This window comes from Eleutherodactylus coqui, chromosome 3, assembly GCF_035609145.1.
Source record: "Eleutherodactylus coqui strain aEleCoq1 chromosome 3, aEleCoq1.hap1, whole genome shotgun sequence".
NCBI lineage: Eukaryota > Metazoa > Chordata > Amphibia > Anura > Eleutherodactylidae > Eleutherodactylus > Eleutherodactylus coqui.
The window spans coordinates 236,552,200-236,572,554 of NC_089839.1; the positions used below are offsets into that span (position 1 = coordinate 236,552,200).

Consider the following 20,355-nt stretch of genomic DNA (forward strand, 5'->3'; position numbering starts at 1 on the left):
TTGGAGATTTCCTCGGGGCTCTAGGTGACGATCTCTGTGACCCTTCATTGGTTAAATGATTGGGGCGCTATCTGAGGTGATTCGAAATCCCATTTTTTTTAGAAAAGAGAGACTGCCGTCTAGATTTGTGATAGTGTGGTTTAAACCTTCCTTGTTAACATGCAATTTGGTCGGGAAACCCAAATTGTATGCCATTTTCTTCTCTCTAACTAATGAGGTTATTAGTGTTAGTCTTCTCTGGGCCAGCATTGTTGCTTGTGAAAAATCTGACAATAGCTTAATGTTCTCATAGGGGGAAGGTAGATTCCGTAGTTTCCTTGCAGCATTCATCATATCCTATTTAATCTGAAAAAGTGGACTTGTACGATCACGTCTCTGGATACAATCTCTGAGATAGATCTGGGTTTTGGAAGCCTGTGCATCCTATCCAGTATATGTTTCTCTGGGTTAGATTCAGGAAGCAATATTTTTATGAGATGGAGCACGTACTTCTGCAAGCCTTCAGTGCCCACTAAACTTGACGTTGTTACGTTTGCTGCGATCCTCCAGGTCTGCCATTTTATCTTTGAGCACTTCCAGCTCTTCCACTAATTTATAATGTGCATCCACTAGCTCATTATGAGAGCTTGTTATTTGTCCTGTTTTTGATTCTAAATGATCTACTCTGTCTCCCAGATCTGATATAGCAGAGTTGACTGTGCTGTGTATCAGTGAGAGATCTTTTTTCAGGGATCCCCTTAGGGGAAGAACCATATATCTTATTTTAAAAAAAACCTCTGATTCAGTTTAACTAGAGCATGCTATATTCAGGATAGGGTCTGTATCTTTTGACTCCCCTTCTGTTTCCTGCAATTCCTCCTGGGTCTCCTCTTCTATGGACTACTATCCTGAGAGGAGAGTTCCTCTTCCCCCTGCTGGGAGCTTGTTCTCTGGCCTCCTTCCTCCTCCCCATTGTGGTGCTGCAAGTCTTCCTGCTCTCCCTGTCTGTGCAGTGGTGCCTGAAGCTGTGCCTGCTTGTGTCTTGGGAGTGAGGCGCAGGGGGAAGCCCACTAACCAGATTTCTGTAGCACAGGGTCTCCTCGGTCCACTGCTCCGGGCTCCGACTGCTTCTCATGCCTGTTAGGTGCCATGTGTTCTTCCTGCTCTTTGCTCCCACCTCCTGCTGAGAAGAAATCAGTCAAGTGCTTTGGTCCAGGCTTTGTTTGTCTTCTACGGGTCATTGCTCTGGTCTCCTTTCTTCTCCTCTACTGCTGTTGGTCTCTGCGGTCCTCACTGGCTGCTGTTATTGTTGCTTGGAGGTTAGTGAAGACAAAGAGAGCTCAGATTCTCATGCCCTCCATCTTAGCCTTCCAGGCCACCGTGTAGGTTTCATTTTTAATCATTTATCCAGAAATAAATAAAATTTTTAAGGCTGGATCCATACCAAGATATACAGCATATTTTGTACTGCGCATTTTGGTGCAGATGTGCACCAAAATCCATAGCATATTTTGCGACGCGGATTCTTTTTCAAAATTTACACCATTTTTCACCCAGATCTGCAGCTGATCTCACCCTTTCAAATGTAGTCATCGAAATAAAGACGAGTGTGGCAGCAGAAAGAGGCAAATAAAAATAAGGATTTTTTTTTCCTCTATACTTCGTAAAATATAACGACATTTTGAGCAGGTATTGGTCTTTTTCATGCTTGAAAAAGACCAATACCTGGTTGAAACGACACTGTATTTTACGGAGTATGGAGGAATAAAGTTTTTCTTACTTTTATCTGCATCTTTCTGCTACCATCCTCTTCTTTATTTGGATGACTACTAACGCAGGTTTTTTTTTGTCCAAACACTATTGTGTGTGGCGGGCACTCTGATCTCCTCACCTTGGTGGTTATATCGCATCACATGCTGCTGACTACTTTTTGTTTGCTAACCTTTCAAATGTCCCTCCTTAGATTTCTCTTTTCAAGGTTAAATAAATGTAATTTTCTTAATCTAGTCTCATAAATAAGATCCTCAATGCCTTTTTTCAGCTAAGTTGGTATTTTGGTTTTTACTCACCTCTTTTTAAAAATAAATCAGACTTGTTTGGCAACTCTTGTCCTTAGTAAAACATGCTGGCTAATAATAATAATAATATTGTATGCCATATACTACTCTATACAATCCCTTAGAAGATGTTTTCCTACAAACCTAATGCTGTTTAAACGCATATAGCGAATTAATAGGGCATCTTATGGTAAGGAACAGGTTCTGCATGGGGTTGTTCCTATCATGGTGAATACCCCATGGTAGATGTTAGGATCTTGGCAGGATAATTAAAAGGGCATAGTAGGATGAGTGAATCATTCCTTTGCCTTTGTGTTGAAGTTTAAGGCCACATTGGGCAAATGGTGACTGTCAACTGCCATCATCTGGAGACCCTCTGTATTTAGCAGCAAGTTGGTGTGGTTATTCCAATTTGTGATGCTTATGTGCTTGCATGTATATGCTGCTATTTTTAATACCTGGATTAAACATTATGTTTTGACAATGATCTACACCCATATTGACAAGCTATTATATGTGATTTAACTTGTGGATAAGGAAGTTTCCAGAATATCTCTGGTAACTGCAATACATATAGCTTATTCTAATTCACATACCTTCAAGAGTACTATTGTTTTTTTTTTTCTTTTGTCTTTGAATTGAGCCATCACATCTTCTCTAGTACATGGATATATAGCAGCCATAGATCCCCTGTGGCAGGGCTTAATAGAATGCTTGCTGAAATATACAGTAATATAGAGTAAAGGTAAGTAAAATAAACATTTTTTCTTATTAAAAATTTTAAAAGTTAGAAAAAAACCTTTTTTTCATTTTTAACATATGAAAGTCCAGTCTATTAAAATAATGCATTATTTATCCCGTACAGTAATCTTCATAAGGCAAAAAAAAGCACAACTCCAGAATTGTGCTTTTTGGTCAGCCCATTGTCAGCACAATACCTACACTCCAGGTATACTTTCACGTGGCCAAATTCAAAAAAGTTAATGTTCAAGCTTGAGGAAGCTTACATATCACACACAGCATCAAATATGATTAGAAGTTGTCTCTCTTTATTAGAGCTGCATCTCAATTTATAGTGTTAAGTAAAACAGAACAGCCTATATTTCTTATACTACTTTGGCATGTCTGGAATGCTTTAGTTATGGAAAATTGCAAGGTTTATGATATAATAGACTAAGGCATAAAAAATGCATATGAGATACAAAATGGATACATATTTACTGCTCTCACATTTCCCCCCTTTTTGTGAACACTTCAATACCCCGAACGTTCAATCTGACCCTACTTCTACAATAACAATCTACACATGTTAGAGAGGAATACCTTATGTAAGGTTAGCATATTCTCTATTATTAGCAGCAACTGTATTCAAGAGATTTGTATATTCTCTTGTGATAGGTGGTTGGTGTTTTTTGCAAAATAAAGTTGAAGATCAAATGGATAATAATATGCTGGAAGTTCCAAAGAATTATTCATATTCCACCTGGTTACACCCATGTAGCGTGGCCTGGCCGATTCCTATAGAGACTCTATTATAATCCTAGGTCTGAGGGTAGGAGACTTATGTGTTCTGTGTACAGGGACAGAAATAGCATGAGGAAACATGTCTGGATTTCCCGGAACATGAATTGCAATCCTGACTGTGTTTCTGGACCCATGAACCAATTATTGCATAAACTCACCAGATTAAGTATACACTGAATGTAACAGAAAAGGAGTGTACAACCTACCACTATACTACAAAAGCCCCCGAAGAGTCGACAAAGCCAAGAAGTACTGAACCAGGAATAAGAAAGCTAATTAATCCATCCCTGGTCCTTATGTCATCTGAGTGTCTGTACTAACTTTTTGATATTTTGAATATTTTCATGAATTGATTCTGAATTATCAGTTAGGTTTAGACAATGCATATTTTCAAATTTCTTACATCCATGACTGAATACCATCAATTGTAAATCTGTCCTGTAGAGCAGCTTTCTGACTGCCTTTTACATCCATCAGTAACAAGAGCCTGTAAGGTATCGCTAAGGGCTTTTGCCATATCACATGCTATATCTTTTATTACCTGGGCATTAGTTGTTGCTAGTTGCCAGGTTGCTACCTGGGCATTAGTTGTTGCTTAACTCAATACTCCCAGAGTTATTACTTCAGTATTACTCAACAGTGACTGGATTCCCTTTTTGCCCTAAATTGCAGTCAGGTGTTTGATGCATGAGAATACCCAAGTGGGACAAAATACAAAACATACTGGCATATGCCCCTCTTGGGCAGCTGTAAAATAATCTAGCAGTAATGTTTTTGGTTAGTAACTATAATCAATGAAGTTTGAATTGCATTAGTTTGATTAGTCAGCCCTAATGCTGTCAATCTTTGATCATCTAGACAGTCTGTAGCTTTCACTAACTAATCCTGACTTGTGGTATGAATAGGCAAATAAACCCTCCTGTTAGCCATGAAGCTTACCATTTGGCCTCAGCCAATAAACTACAGCTCTCTTGATGAATGTGTGTTCAGGGCTTACCATTTATAACAGATGATCATGCGGTAACACAAAGGTGTCATGGCTAATACCATGTGCTCTAGTATGCCAGACAACTGTTGTCCAAAGCACAGGACATCCTACATTCTGGCCCAATTTTTTAACCATGTTATGTTGTCCAACCTTAATCTCCTCCACAGTTAGGAGAAAAATTATTTAGTTTTCCACATCATCAAATGCTACAACAAGTACTTCATGATGTTTAACAAACCTATTATCCCAATCATCCCCAAACCCATGGCACCATGACCATAACTAGAAAAATATTCATGGTTCTAAGAGATATTTGATTCTTCTTTGTGGATGGAGCTTCATTTAGTCATCTGTTTACCCCACAGCAAGCTGGTTACTTATTTTACCGGCCTCAGAAGGATGGAAGGCTGAGTCAACCTTGAGCTGGCTACCTGAACCACAAGGGGATTGAATCTGCAACCTTCAGGTTGTGAGCAAGAGCTTAGGACCACACTTCTGCTGCCCTAACACTCTGCACCACATGAGCAGTTAACTCCTGATATAAAGCACTCACATGGGAAATAAGGTCCTCATGCTGGGACTGAAGAAAGTATAGAGCTGTTTCGGGGGCCCTACCAAAGAAAAGTTCATAGGGTCTTAACTCAGTCTTATGCTTTTGCACAGTTCTGACTGAGTAGAGAACTAATAAAAGGGTGTGTCTATATTACTTTCTATGACATCTGGTAATATATATATATATATATATATATATATGCAAATTACTTCATTCAACCATTTATTAGCTGTAGTTTTGGCATTGGCATTTTTATTTATTTATTTTACAAGCTGCGCCTCAAGCTAATGTGAGATATCTATGCAAACCAACTTAAACTTTGGTAGTTGTATGCAGTCGATCTCCAGTTGCTGAAAAAGATAGTATGGCTTTGAAGTAACTGTAGAGATGAGCGAGCACCAAAATGCTCGGGTGCTCGTTACTCGAGTCGAACTTTCAGTGATGCTCGAGAGTTCGTTTCGAGTAACGAATAGAGATGAGCGAACACCAAAATGCTCGGGTGTTCGTTATTCGAAACGAACTTCCCGCGATGTTCGAGGGTTCGTTTCGAATAACGAACCCCATTGAAGTCAATGGGCGACCGGAGCATTTTTGTATTTCGCCGATGCTCGCTAAGGTTTTCATGTGTGAAAATCTGGGCAATTCAAGAAAGTGATGGGAACGACACAGCAACGGATAGGGCAGGCGAGGGGCTACATGTTGGGCTGCATCTCAAGTTCACAGGTCCCACTATTAAGCCACAATACCGGCAAGAGTGCCCCCCCCCCCCCTCCCAACAACTTTTACTTCTGAAAAGCCCTCATTAGCATGGCATACCTTTGCTAAGCACCACACTACCTCCAACAAAGCACAATCACTGCCTGCATGACACTCCACTGACACTTCTCCTGGGTTACATGCTGCCCAACCACCCCCCCTCCCCCCACAGCGCACACCAAAGTGTCCCTGCGCAGCCTTCAGCTGCCCTCATGCCACACCACCCTCATGTCTATTTCGAAGTGCGTCTGCCATGACGAGGGACCGCAGGCACACACTGCAGAGGCTGGCACGGCTAGGCAGCGACCCTCTTTAAAAGTGGCGGGGCGATAGCCCACAATGCTGTACAGAAGCAATGAGAAATAGAATCCTGTGCCACCGCCATCAGGAGCTGCACACGTGGGCATAGCAATGGGGAACCTATGTGCCACACACTATTCATTCTGTCAAGGTGTCTGCATGCCCCAGTCAGACCGCGGTTTTTAATTCATAGACACAGGCAGGTACAACTCCCTATTGTGAAGTCCCTGTGGACCCACAGCATGGGTGGCTCCCTGGAACCCACCGGCGGTACACAAAAATATCCCATTGCATTGCCCAACACAGCTGAGGTAGTAATGTCGTGCATAATACAGGTGGGCTTCGGCCCACACTGTATGCCCCAGTCAGACTGGGGTTCTTTACAAGTGGAAACAGATGCATTTATAATTCCCTGTGGACCCACAGCATGGGTGGGTGCCAGGAAGCCACCGGCGGTACACAGAAATATCCCATTGCATTGCCCAACACAGCTGAGGTAGTAATGTCGTGCTTAATGCAGGTGGGCTTCGGCCCACACTGCATGCCCCAGTCAGACTGGGGTTCTTTTCAAGTGTACAGATGTAGTAAAAACTCCGTGTGCACCTACAGCATGGGTGGCTCCCTGGAACCCACCGGCGGTACACAAAAATATCCCATTGCATTGCCCAACACAGCTGAGGTAGTAATGTCGTGCTTAATGCAGGTGGGTTTCGGCCCACACTGCATGCCCCAGTCTGACTGGGGTTCTTTTCAAGTGTACAGATGTAGTAAAAACTCCGTGTGCACCTACAGCATGGGTGGGTGCCAGGAAGCCACCGGTGGTACATAGAAATATCCCATTGCATTGCCCAACACAGCTGAGGTAACGTCAGTTGTAATGCAGGTGGGCTAAAAATTCATTTGATTACACTGTAGGCGAGTGCCCACAAAAATTGCTGTATTAACAGTACTAATGTACATCCCAAAAATTGGCCATGGCCAGCCAAGAGGGCAGGTGAAACCCATTAATCGCTTTGGTTAATGTGGCTTAAGTGGTAACTAGGCCTGGAGGCAGCCCAGTGTAACGAAAAATTGGTTCAAGTTAAAGTTCCAACGCTTTTAAGCGCATTGAAACTTTTAAAAATTGTTCAGAAAAATTATTTGAGTGAGCCTTGTGGCCCTAAGAAAGATTGCCCGTTCAGCGTGATTACGTGAGGTTTCAGGAGGAGGAGCAGGAGGAGGAATATTAGACACAGATTGATGAAGCAGAAATGTCCCCGTTTTGGATGGTGAGAGAGAACGTAGCTTCCATCCGCGGGTGCAGCCTACGTATTGCTTACGTATCGCTGCTGTCCGCTGGTGGAGAAGAGAAGTCTGGCGAAATCCAGCCTTTGTTCATCTTGATGAGTGTTAGCCTGTCGGCACTGTCGGTTGACAGGCGGGTACGCTTATCTGTGATGATTCCCCCAGCCGCACTAAACACCCTCTCCGACAAGACGCTAGCCCCAGGACAAGCAAGTACCTCCAGGGCATACAGCGCTAGTTCAGGCCATGTGTCCAGCTTCGACACCCAGTAGTTGTAGGTGGCAGAGGCGTCACGGAGGACGGTCGTGCGATCGGCTACGTACTCCCTCACCATCCTTTTACAGTGCTCCCGCCGACTCAGCCTTGACTGGGGAGCGGTGACACAGTCTTGGTGGGGAGCCATAAAGCTGTCCAGGCCCTTAAAGACTGTTGCACTGCCTGGGATGTACATGCTGCTCGATCTCCGCACCTCCCCTGCTACCTTGCCCTCGGTACTGCGCCTTCTGCCACTAGCGCTGTCGGCTGGGAATTTTACCATCAGCTTGTCCGCAAGGGTCCTGTGGTATAGCAACACTCTCGAACCCCTTTCCTCTTCGGGAATGAGAGTGGGAAGGTTCTCCTTATAGCGTGGGTCGAGCAGTGTGTACACCCAGTAATCCGTTGTGGCCAGAATGCGTGCAACGCGAGGGTCACGAGAAAGGCATCCTAACATGAAGTCAGCCATGTGTGCCAGGGTACCTGTACGCAACACATGGCTGTCTTCACTAGGAAGATCACTTTCAGGATCCTCCTCCTCCTCCTCCTCCTCCTCAGGCCATACACGCTGAAAGGATGACAGGCAATCAGCCGGTGTACCGTCAACAGCGGGCAAAGCTGTCTCTTCCCCCTCCTCCTCATCCTCCTCATGCTCCTCCTCCTCCTCCTGTACGCGCTGAGAAATAGACAGGAGGGTGCCCTGACTATCCAGCGGCATACTGTCTTCCACCGCCCCCGTTTCCGAGCGCAAAGCAGCTGCCTTTATGGTTTGCAGGGGAATTTCTCAAGATGCATAGCAGAGGAATGGTGACGCTAATGATTGTAGCATCGCCGCTCACCACCTGGGTAGACTCCTCAAAATTACCAAGGACATGGCAGATGTCTGCCAACCAGGCCCACTCTTCTGAAAGGAATTGAGGAGGCTGACTCCCACTGTGCCGCCCATGTTGGAGTTGGTATTCGACTATAGCTCTACGTTGTTCATAGAGCCTGGCCAACATGTGGAGCGTAGAGTTCCACCGTGTGGGCACGTCGCACAGCAGTCGGTGCACTGGCAGCTTAAAGTGATGTTGCAGAGTGCGCAGGGTGGCAGCGTCCGTGTGGGACTTGCGGAAATGTGCGCAGAGCCGGCGCGCCTTTACGAGCAGGTCTGACAAGCGTGGGTAGCTTTTCAGAAAGCGCTGAACCACCAAATTAAAGACGTGGGCCAGGCATGGCACGTGCGTGAGGCTGCCGAGCTGCAGAGCCGCCACCAGGTTACGGCCGTTGTCACACACGATCATGCCCGGTTGGAGGCTCAGCGGCGCAAGCCAGCGGTCGGTCTGCTGTGTCAGACCCTGCAGCAGTTCGTGGGCCGTGTGCCTCTTATCGCCTAAGCTGAGTAGTTTCAGCACGGCCTGCTGACGCTTGCCCACCGCTGTGCTGCCACACCGCGCGACACCGACTGCTGGCGACATGCTGCTGCTAACACATCTTGATTGCGAGACAGAGGAGGAGGAGGAGGAGGAGGAGGGTGCTTTAGTGGAGGAAGCATACACCTCCGCAGATACCACCACCGAGCTGGGGCCCGCAATTCTGGGGGTGGGTAGGACGTGAGCGGTCCCAGGCTCTGACTCTGTCCCAGCCTCCACTAAATTCACCCAATGTGCCGTCAGGGAGATGTAGTGGCCCTGCCCGCCTGTGCTTGTCCACGTGTCCGTTGTTAAGTGGACCGTGGCAGTAACCGCGTTGGTGAGGGCGCGTACAATGTTGCGGGAGACGTGGTCGTGCAGGGCTGGGACGGCACATCGGGAAAAGTAGTGGCGACTGGGTACTGTGTAGCGCGGGGCCGCCGCCTCCATGATACTTTTGAAGGACTCAGTTTCCACAACCCTATACGGCAGCATCTCAAGGCTGATGAATTTTGCTATGCGGACGGTTAACGTTTGAGCGTGCGGGTGCGTGGCGGCGTACTTGCGCTTGCGCTCCAACAGTTGCGCAAGCGCCGGCTGGACGGTGCGCTGAACTACACTGCTGGATGGGGCCGAGGACAGCGTAGATGAGGGTGTGGGTGCAGGCCATGAGGCGGTAGTGCCTGTGTCCTGAGAGGGGGGTTGCATCTCAGTGGCAGGTTGGGGCACAGGGGGAGAGGCAGGAGTGCAAACCAGAGGCGCTGAACGGCCTTCGTCCCACCTTGTGGGGTGCTTGGCCATCATATGTCTGCGCATGGTGGTGGTGGTGAGGCTGGTGGTGTTGGCTCCACGGCTGAGCTTTGCGCGACAAAGGTTGCACACCACTGTTCGTCGGTCGTCAGGCGTCTCTGTGAAAAACTGCCAGACCTTAGAGCACCTCGGCCTCTGCAGGGTGGCATGGCGCGAGGGGGCGCTTTGGGAAACAGTTGGTGGATTATTCGGTCTGGCCCTGCCTCTACCCCTGGCCACCGCACTGCCTCTTGCAACCTGCCCTGCTGATGCCCTTGACTCCCCCTCTGAAGACCTGTCCTCCTGAGTAAGCGTTGCACACCAGGTGGGGTCAGTCACCTCATCGTCCTGCTGCTCTTCCTCCGAATCCTCTGTGCGCTGCTCCCTCGGACTTACTGCCCTTACTACTACCTCACTGCAAGACAACTGTGTCTGATCGTCATCGTCCTCCTCACCCACAGAAAGTTGTTGAGACAGTTGGCGGAAGTCCCCAGCCTCTTCCCCCGGACCCCGGGAACTTTCGAATGGTTGGGCATCAGTGACGATAAACTCCTCTGGTGGGAGAGGAACCGCTGCTGCCCAATCTAAGCAGGGGCCTGAGAACAGTTCCTGGGAGTGTTCCCGCTCCTGAGCAGGTGTCATTGTAGTGGAGTGAGGAGGCTGGGAGGAAGGAGGAGCAGCAGACAGAGGATTCGGATTTGCAGCAGTGGACGGCGCAGAACTGCGTGTTGACGATAGGTTGCTCGAAGCACTTTCTGCCATCCAGGACAGGACCTGCACACACTGCTCATTTTCTAATAACCGTCTCCCGCGTGGACCCATTAATTGGGCGATGAATGTGAGGACGCCAGAAACGTGCCTCTCTCCTAATCGCGCAGCAGTCGGCTGCGACACACCTGGATCAGGAGCTCGGCCTGTGCCCACACCCTGACTTGGGCCTCCGCGTCCTCGGCCGCGTCCACGTCCTCTAGGCCTACCCCTACCCCTCAGCATGCTGTATTACCAGTGATTTGATTTCACAGGCAGGAAATAAATTGGCGCAAGACTGCAGGCCAAATATAATTTTTTCCCTTTTTTGAAAACGAAAGGCCCCACTGCCTCTAGTGAATGAATAATCTAAGTTTAATAACTGTGCTGTGGCCCTGCTAATGTGGCACAGAACTTGAGGGTAGCAGAGTTATTAACTCTGGCAGAGCAGGTATTTTTTTTCCCAATTAAGGAAAGCAAATGGCGAAGCCAGCAGTAAACCGTAGCTGGGTGCGTCTGATTTTTAAACGTTGCACACGCAGCCGACACGTGTCCACCGCCCTTAGGACGGACAGAGGCAGGACAAATAGAATTATTTTCAGTTTTTTTCCACCAAAAGGCAGCACTGCGTATATTCAATGAACATGAGAAGTTTAATAACTGTGCTGTGGCCCTGCTAATGTGGCACAGAACTTGAGGGTAGCAGAGTTATTATAACTCTGGCAGAGCAGGTATTTTTTTTCCAAATTAAGGAAAGCAAATGGCGAAGCCAGGAGTAAAACGTAGCTGGGTGCGTCTGATTTTTAAACGTTGCACACGCAGCCGACACGTGTCCACAGCCCTTAGGACGGACAGAGGCAGGTCAAATAGAATTTTTTTCACTTGTTTTACAAGCAAAAGGCCGCACTGCGTATATTCAATGAATAATAACTGTGTTGTGGCCCTGCCTACACAATTCTTTCCCTGCAGTATCAATGGAGGGTGCAATGCTCTGCAGAGGCGATTTTGAGAAGAAAAAAAATATGCAGCACAGCTAACAGCAGCCAGCACAGTACTGCACATGGTTAAATATGGCCCTAGAAAGGACCATTGAGGTTCTTGAAGGCTACACTCACTCCTAACACTCTCCCTGCCTATGCAACACTTCTGTCCCTAATGCCGGGTGCAACGCTCTGCAGAGCCGATTTTGAGAAGAAAAAAAAATTGCCACTGCTAACAGCAGCCAACACACAGCTATCAGTGGCCCTAATAAGGACCTTTGGGGGTCTTGAAGCCTACACTAACTACAAATTCTTTCCCTACAGCAGCTCCGGTACAAACAGCACTGTCCCTCATCTAACTCACAAGGCATCTGAGGCGAGCCACGGGAGGGGCCGACTTTTATATTCGGCGGACACCTGATCTCCCCAGCCACTCACAGCAGGGGGGTGGTATAGGGCTGGAACAACACAGGAGGAAGTTGTAATGCCTTCCCTGTCTTTCAATTGGCCAGAAAAGCGCGCTAACGTCTCAGGGAAGGAAGTGAAAGTAACCCGAACACCGCATGGTGTTCGTTACGAATAACGAACATCCCGAACACCCTAATATCCGCACGGATATCAAGTTCGGACGAACACGTTCCCTCATCTCTAATATATATATATATATATATATATATATATATATATATATTAGGTGGTATGGCTACTACAGTGTGATCTAAAATGCCAAACAACTGCAATCCTAGAAGCAAAACATCCCATGCTCTGGCCTGATTTTCTACTGCATTGTGCTTTTTGCCCTCAAAACCTATTTTCTTTGTATAATTTGGACAGTGTAGGGATTCACCTAGTGCAGTGATGGCAAACCTTTTAGAGACCGAGTGCCCAAACTGCAACGCGAAACCCACTTATTTACTGCAAAGTGGCAACATGTCAGGGGCGGGGCTTATCATGATGTATGATTTTACCCCAGTGCAGTTTTAACTGCTTTTTGGATGCAGAAATACTGCAGAATGTCCTAAGCGGAAATTTCTGTGAAAAATTCTGCAGCCGTTCCGCATCCAAAAACCGTTCAAAATCTGCACACCGTCTATTTTTAAACAGTCCTGCCCATTTTGGCCACATGAAAACATACCCCAGTGTAATAGTGACACCCAACAGCGCCCCCTTAGTGTAATAGCGATACCCCACAGCGGCCCCCAGTAATAGCGACCCTCCACAGCAGCCCCCAGTAATAATAGCGATACCCCACAGCGGCCCCCAGTGTAATAGCGACACCCCACAGCGGACCCCAGTGTAATAGCGACACCCGACAGCGTCCCCCAGTAATAATAGCGACACCCCACAGTGGCCCCCAGTGTAATAGCGACACACCACATTGGCCTCCCAGTGTAATAGCGACACCCCACAGCGGTCCCTAGTGTAATAGCGATACCGCACATCAGCCCCCAGTTATAATAGCGATACCCCACAGCAGACCCCAGTGTAATAGCGACACCCCACAGTGCCCCCAGTGTAATAGCGACACCCCACAGCGGCCTCCAGTTTATTAGCAACACCCCACACCGGCCCCCGGTGTAATAGCGACACCCCACAGTGGTCCCCAGTGTAATAGCAATACCGTACATGAGCCCCAGTAATAATAGTGACACCCCACAGTGGCCCCGAGTGTAATAGCGATACCCCACAGCGGACCCCAGTGTAATAGCAATGCCCGACAGCAGCCCCCAGTAATAATAGAGACACCCCACAGCGGCCCCCAGTGTAATAGCGACACCCCACAGCGGACCCCAGTGTAATAGCGACACCCGACAGCGTCCCCCAGTAATAATAGCGACACCCCACAGTGGCCCCCAGTGTAATAGCGACACCCCACAGCGGACCCCAGTGTAATAGCGACACCCGACAGCGTCCCCCAGTAATAATAGCGACACCCCACATTGGCCTCCCAGTGTAATAGCGACACCCCACAGCGGTGTTTAGTGTAATAGCGATACCGCACATCAGCCCCCAGTTATAATAGCGATACCCCACAGCAGACCCCAGTGTAATAGCGACACCCCACAGTGCCCCCAGTGTAATAGCGACACCCCACAGCGGCCTCTAGTTTATTAGCAACACCCCACACCGGTCCCCGGTGTAATAGCGACACCCCACAGTGGTCCCCAGTGTAATAGCAATACCGTACATGAGCCCCAGTAATAATAGTGACACCCCACAGTGGCCCCGAGTGTAATAGCGATACCCCACAGCGGACCCCAGTGTAATAGCAATGCCCGACAGCAGCCCCCAGTAATAATAGAGACACCCCACAGCGGCCCCCAGTGTAATAGCGATACTCCACAGTGGACCCCAGAGTAATAGCGACACCCCACAGCGGCTCCCAGTGTAATAGCGAACTGCATACCGGCCCCCAGTGTAATAGCGACACCCCACAGCGGCCCCCAGTAATAATAGCGACACCCCACAGTGGCCCTCAGTAATACTAGCAACACCCCACAGCCATCCCCAGTGTAATAGCAATACCCCACAGCGAACCCCAGTGTAATAGCGACACCCCACAGCGGCCCGCAGTGTAGTAGCAACACCCCACAGCGGCCCCTAGCTTAATAGCAACACCCCACAGCGGCCCCCAGTGTAATAGTGACACCCCACAGTCGCCCCCAGTGTAATAGCGACACCCCACAGTGGCTCCTAGTGTAACAGTGACATCCTAAAGTGGCCCCTAGTGTAATTATTGCATGTGAAGCCAGCACTCCGGACAGCAAAATGATATAGTCCAATAGACTTTTATTTCAGCTCATGGCATAAGCCTAGCAGCAAAGTTTCGATGCCACAGCGGCCCCGAGTGTAATAGCGACACCCCACAGCGGCCCCTAGTGTAATAGTGACATGCGATAGTGGCCCCTCCCCTCACTCCCTCACAGTTGTGGTGTGCTGTCCTCCTGCGCCTCAGCCTCTGCTGCCACAGCTCCCAGGGTCGGCACTGTTCTCTGTCCTGGCGCTCCCTGCCTCACCACTGTCCTCTATGCCGGGTTCGCTGGCCAGGCACTGCGCTGCCTGTGTCGATGCTCCCAGCCTTGGGCCTGCCACTCTCAGCCTCGACGCTGTCCTCTGCACCCAGCCAATCAGAAGCTGGGGGCATGAATCAGTTGTTTGACAGGTGTATTATGTCACCACCCCTTACTTCTGGTGGCGACTTAATACACCAGTACCGAGTAGACGTCGGGGGAGGAGGATCACGGCTGCACACTTACGTCACAGTGTGCGCCGGGATCGGCGCTGCTAACAGTGCAGCTGAGTGAATGCTGGCAGGGGAGCTGCGGCCACTGCCGGTATTCACAAGTGGTGAGCTGCTGCTGGCGGCGCTTGTCAGTAGGCAGGGCTCTGCGTGCTGCCTCTGGCACGCGTGCCATAAGTTCGCCACCACTGACCTAGTGTGTGCTTAACTCCGACACACTGTACTCATTTATTAGGTAACCTATTGCAATCTCCATAGGGGTGTGATTCGAAAACGGAGTCGCCCCATTGTTTGTGATCTCCACACATGTACATTTTGTCCAGGATGGGTAACAATTTGCAGTAACATTCTTCTGGGCAGATGAGATAGCAAGGTTATTCCCAGTCCATGAGAGATTTAGGACCAAACAAGGATCACCAAGCTTCATGATGTTTAACAAATTTATTGTCCTAATTATTTTCCAATATATTATTTAAGCCCCAAACCTAGAGTACCATGACCATAAATAAAATGATATGCATGGTTCTATCAGGTTTTTGATTCCTCTTTTTGGATGGAGACCCGCTTACAGTGGCTGACGTGGACCTAGTCAAGCTTTGCTTCAAGCTTTACTGAGGTATTTGTGGTTAACAGCACTATAATAATCTTTATTTGTGTAGCGCCAACTTATTCTGCAGCGCTTTCAAGCACCGGAGAACACAGAGAATACAACAATTACATTTGGTATACAGTCAGTATGAAAAAAATGGGGTGGGAGTGAAACAGGAGGTACAGAGAGGAGATGGGGGCATGGGGGAACACAGACAGTACAGGAGCTACATGTGAAAATTAGTTATTAGGAAGCAAATGGGGTGGGGGCGGTATGGGGGTGTCAAGGTAGAAATATCCCTCTTATCTTGGCTCCAGAGATTTTTTCATATCCCCTTTTAATACTACCCAGTCTCTTGGCTCCAGAGAGTGTGTTGCATTCATAGAGTCAAGATCTGGAAGAGAAGCAAACACCTGTTTTATGCACTTGGTTCAATTGTTTATGCAAGGCCTGAATGTACCCAGTGAGGGTATCATGTTTCATCTATAGAGATGAGCGAACGTACTCGTCCGAGCTTGATACTCGTTCGAGTATTAGCGTGTTCGAGATGCTCGTTATTCGTGACGAGTACCACGCGATGTTCGAGTTACTTTCACTTTCATCTCTGAGACGTTAGCGCGCTTTTCTGGCCAATAGAAAGACAGGGAAGGCATTACAACTTCCCCCTACAACGTTCAAGCCCTATACCACCCCCCTGCAGTGAGTGGCTGGCGAGATCAGGTGTCACCCGAGTATAAAAATTGGCCCCTCCCGTGGCTCGCCACAGATTTATTCTGACATAGAGGAGGGAAAGTGCTGTTGGTGCCGGAGCTGCTATAGGGAGAGTGTTAGGAGTATTTTAGGCTTCAAGAACCCCAACGGTCCTTCTTAGGGCCACATCTAACCATGTGCAGTAGTGTGGATGCTGCTTTTTGCAGTGTTGCACTTTTTTTTTTTTTTTGTATATCGGCCGTGCAGAGCATTGCACCCTGCAGTAATTATACATACTCCAGGGCCAGTAGTGGTGGTGACGCAGGGACAGAAGACATATATTTATTGAATATAGGCAGTGGGCCTTTCCAAAAACATTTGGGGAAAAAAATCTATTGGGGCTGCCTGTGACTGTCCTCAGTGTACTGGGTCTGTGCTGGGTGTAGTTGTCCTCCTAATTCATACGCAGCCAGCTAAGTGTTACAGCAGGCTTGCGCAAAATTATTTCCTGGCTCTGCTGTGCGTTCCGTAAGCGAAGTCAGCCTCCAACCACAGGCCAATAAGTGGCACATTTAATTACAGCGTTCTGTTTCTGCACTACTGGTAATACAGCATGCTGAGGGGTAGGTGTAGGCCTAGAGGACGTGGACGCGGGTAAGGACGCGGAGGCCCAAGTCAGGGTGTGGGCACAGGCCGAGCCAGTGCGGTGGCCAGGGGTAGAGGCAGGGCCAGACCGAATAATCCACCAACTGTTTCCCAAAGCGCCCCCTCGCGCCATGCCACCCTGCAGAGATCAATGTGCTCTACGGTGTGGCAGTTTTTCACAGAGACGCCTGACGACCGACGAACAGTGGTGTGCAACCTTTGTCGCGCCAAGATCAGCTGGGGAGCCACTACCACCAGCATGCGCAGGCATATGATGGCCAAGCACCCCACAAGGTGGGACGAAGGCCGTTCACCGCCTCCGGTTTGCACCACTGCCTCTCCCCTTGTGACCCAACCTGCCACTGAGATCCAACCCCCCTCTGAGGACACAGGCACTACCGTCTCCTGGCCTGCACCCACACCCTCACCTCCGCTGTCCTCGGCCCCATCCAGCAATGTCTCTCAGCGCAGTGTCCAGACGTCGCTAGCGCCACTGTTTGAGCGCAAGCGCAAGTACGCCGCCACGCACCCGCACGCTCAAGCGTTAAACGTGCACATTGCCAAATTGATCAGCCTGGAGATGCTGCCGTAAAGGCTTGTGGAAACAGAGGCTTTCAAAAGCATGATAGCGGCGGCGGCCCCGCGCTACTCAATTCCCAGTCGCCACTACTTTTCCCGATGTGCCGTCCCAGCCCTGCACGACCACGTCTCCCGCAACATTGTACGCGCCCTCACCAACGCGGTTACTGCCAAGGTCCACTTAACAACGGACACGTGGACAAGCACAGGCGGGCAGGACCACTATATCTCCCTGACGGCACATTTGGTGAATTTAGTGGAGGCTGGGACAGAGTCAGAGCCTGGGACCGCTCACGTCCTACCCACCCCCAGAATTGCGGGCCACAGCTCGGTGCTGGTATCTGCGGCGGTGTAAGCTTCCTCCACTAAACCACCCTCCTCCTCCAACGCAACCTCTGTCTCGCAATCAAGATGTGTCAGCAGCAGCACGTCGTCAGCAGTCAGTGTCGCGCGGCGTGGCAGCACAGCGGTGGGCAAGCGTCAGCAGGCCGTGCTGAAACTACTCAGCTTAGGAGAGAAGAGGCACACGGCCGACGAACTGCTGCAGGGTCTGACACAGCAGACCGACCGCTGGCTTGCGCCGTTGAGCCTCCAACCGGGCATGGTCGTGTGTGACAACGTCTGTAACCTGGTGGAGGCTCTGCAGCTCGGCAGCCTCACGCACATGCCATGCCTGGCCCATGTCTTTAATTTGGTGGTTCAGCGCTTTCTGAAAAGCTACCCACACTTGTCATACCTGCTCGGAAAGGTGCGCCGGGTCAGCGCACATTTCCGCAAGTCCCACACGGACGCTGCCACCCTGCGGACACTGCAACATCGGTTTAATCTGCCAGTGCACCGACTGCTGTGCGACGTGCCCACACGGTGGAACTCTACGCTCCACATGTTGGCCAGGCTCTATGAGCAGCGTAGAGCTATAGTGGAATACCAACTCCAACATGGGCGGTGTAGTGGGAGTCAGCCTCCTCAATTCTTTACAGAAGAGTGGGCCTGGTTGGCAGACATCTGCCAGGTCCTTGGAAACTTTGAGGAGTCTACCCAGATGGTGAGCGGGGATGCTGCAATCATTAGCATCACCATTCCTCTGCTATGCCTTTTGAGAAGTTCCCTGCAAAGCATAAAGGCAGACGCTTTGCACTCGGAAACGGAGGCATGGGAAGACAGTATGTCGCTGGATAGTCAGAGCACCCTCATGTCTATATCTCAGCGCGTTGAGGAGGAGGAGGAGGGGGGGAGGAGATGGAGGAGCATGAGGAGGAGGGGGAAGAGACAGCTTGGCCCACTGCTGAGGGTACACATGCTGCTTGCCTGTCATCCTTTCAGCGTGTATGGCCGGAGGAGGAGGAGGATCAGGATCCTGAAAGTGATCTTCCTAGTGAGGACAGCCATGTGTTGCGTACAGGTACCCTGGCACACATGGCTGACTTCATGTTAGGATGCCTTTCTTGTGACCCTCGCGTTACACGCATTCTGGCCACTAGGTTACTAGATTACTGGGTCTACACACTGCTCGACCCAGGAGAACCTTTCCACTCTCATTCCCGAAGAGGAAAGGGGTTCCAGAATGATGCTATACCACAGGGCGCTGGTGGACAAACTGATGGTAAACTTCCCATCCGACAGCACTAGTGGCAGAAGGCGCAGTTCCGAGGGCCGGGTAGCAGGGGAGGCGCAGAGATCAGGCAGCATGTACAGCGCAGGCAGGGGAACATTCTCCAAGGCCCTTGACAGCTTTCTGGCTCCCCAGCAAGACTGTGTCACCGGTCCCCAGTCAAGGCTGAGTTGGCGGGAACACTGTAAAAGGATGGTGAGGGAGTACGTAGCCGATCGCACGACTGTCCTCGGTGACGCCTCTGCCCCCTACAACTACTGGGTGTCGAAGCTGGACACGTGGCCTGAACTCGCGCTGTATGCCCTGGAGGTGCTTGCTTGTCCTGAGGTTAGCGTCTTGTCAGAGAGGGTGTTTAGTGCGGCTGGGGGAATCATCACGGATAAGCGTACCCGCCTGTCAACCGACAGTGCCGACAGGCTTACACTCATCAAGATGAACAAAGCCTGGATTTCCCCAGACTTCTCTTCTTCACCAGCGGACAGCAGCGATACCTAAACAATACGTAGGCTGCACCCGCGGATGGAAGGATCGTTCTCTATCACCATCAAAAACGGGGACATTTTTGCTTCATCAATCTGTGTATAATATTCCTCCTCCTCCTCCTGAAACCTCACATAATCACGCCGAACGGGCAATTTTTCTTAGGCCCACAAGGCTCAGTCATATAATTTTTCTAAACAATTTTTATACGTTTCAATGCTCATTAAAGCGTTGAAACTTGCACCTGAACCAATTTTTATTTTAACTGGGCTGCCTCCAGGCCTAGTTACCAATTAAGCCACATTAACCAAAGCGATTAATGGGTTTCACCTGCCCTCTTGGTTGGGCATGGGCAATTTTTCTGAGGTACATTAGTACTGTTGGTACACCAATTTTTGGGGGCCCTCGCCTACAGTGTAATCCAATTAATTTTTTGCCCACCTGCATTACAGCTGGCGTTACATCAGCTGTGTTGGGCACTGCAATGGAATATATTTATGTATCGCCGGTGGGTTCCAGGGAGCCACCCATGCCGTGGGTCCACAAAGAGTTGTAACTGCATGTGTCCACTTCTAAAAAACCCCAGTCTGACTGGGGCATGCAGTGTGGGCCCAAGCCCACTTGCATTAAACATGACATTACCTCAGCTGTGATGGGCAATGCAATGGGATATATTTATGTACCGCCGGTGGCTTCCTGGCACCCACCAATGCTGTGGGTCCACACGTAGTTGTAACTGCATGTGTCCACTTCTAAAGAACCCCAGTCTGACTGGGGCATGCAGTGTGGGCCCAAGCCCACTTGCATTAAACATGACATTACCTCAGCTGTGATGGGCAATGCAATGGGATATATTTATGTACCGCCGGTGGCTTCCTGGCACCCGCCCATGCTGTGGGTCCACACGGAGTTGTAA

General features: G+C 49.4%; 2 protein-coding genes across 4 annotated transcripts in view; both read left to right on the forward strand.

Moving 5' to 3' along the window:
* Positions 1 to 20,355, forward strand: part of LOC136621573 (beta-1,3-galactosyltransferase 2-like) — a 61,023-nt gene that overhangs the window by 14,608 nt on the left and 26,060 nt on the right. The gene's annotated exons all lie outside the window — the stretch shown is intronic.
* Positions 1 to 20,355, forward strand: part of LOC136621572 (beta-1,3-galactosyltransferase 2-like) — a 56,247-nt gene that overhangs the window by 14,607 nt on the left and 21,285 nt on the right. Inside the window, exon 1 of one of the 3 annotated variants that reach the window (XM_066597127.1) lies at positions 1,244 to 1,298. The exons of the other annotated variants lie outside the window; for them this stretch is intronic. The gene's annotated coding sequence lies outside the window, so the exon portion shown is untranslated. Of the gene's footprint in view, positions 1 to 1,243; positions 1,299 to 20,355 lie in introns of those variants that run through there. 3 annotated transcript variants of the gene reach the window in all.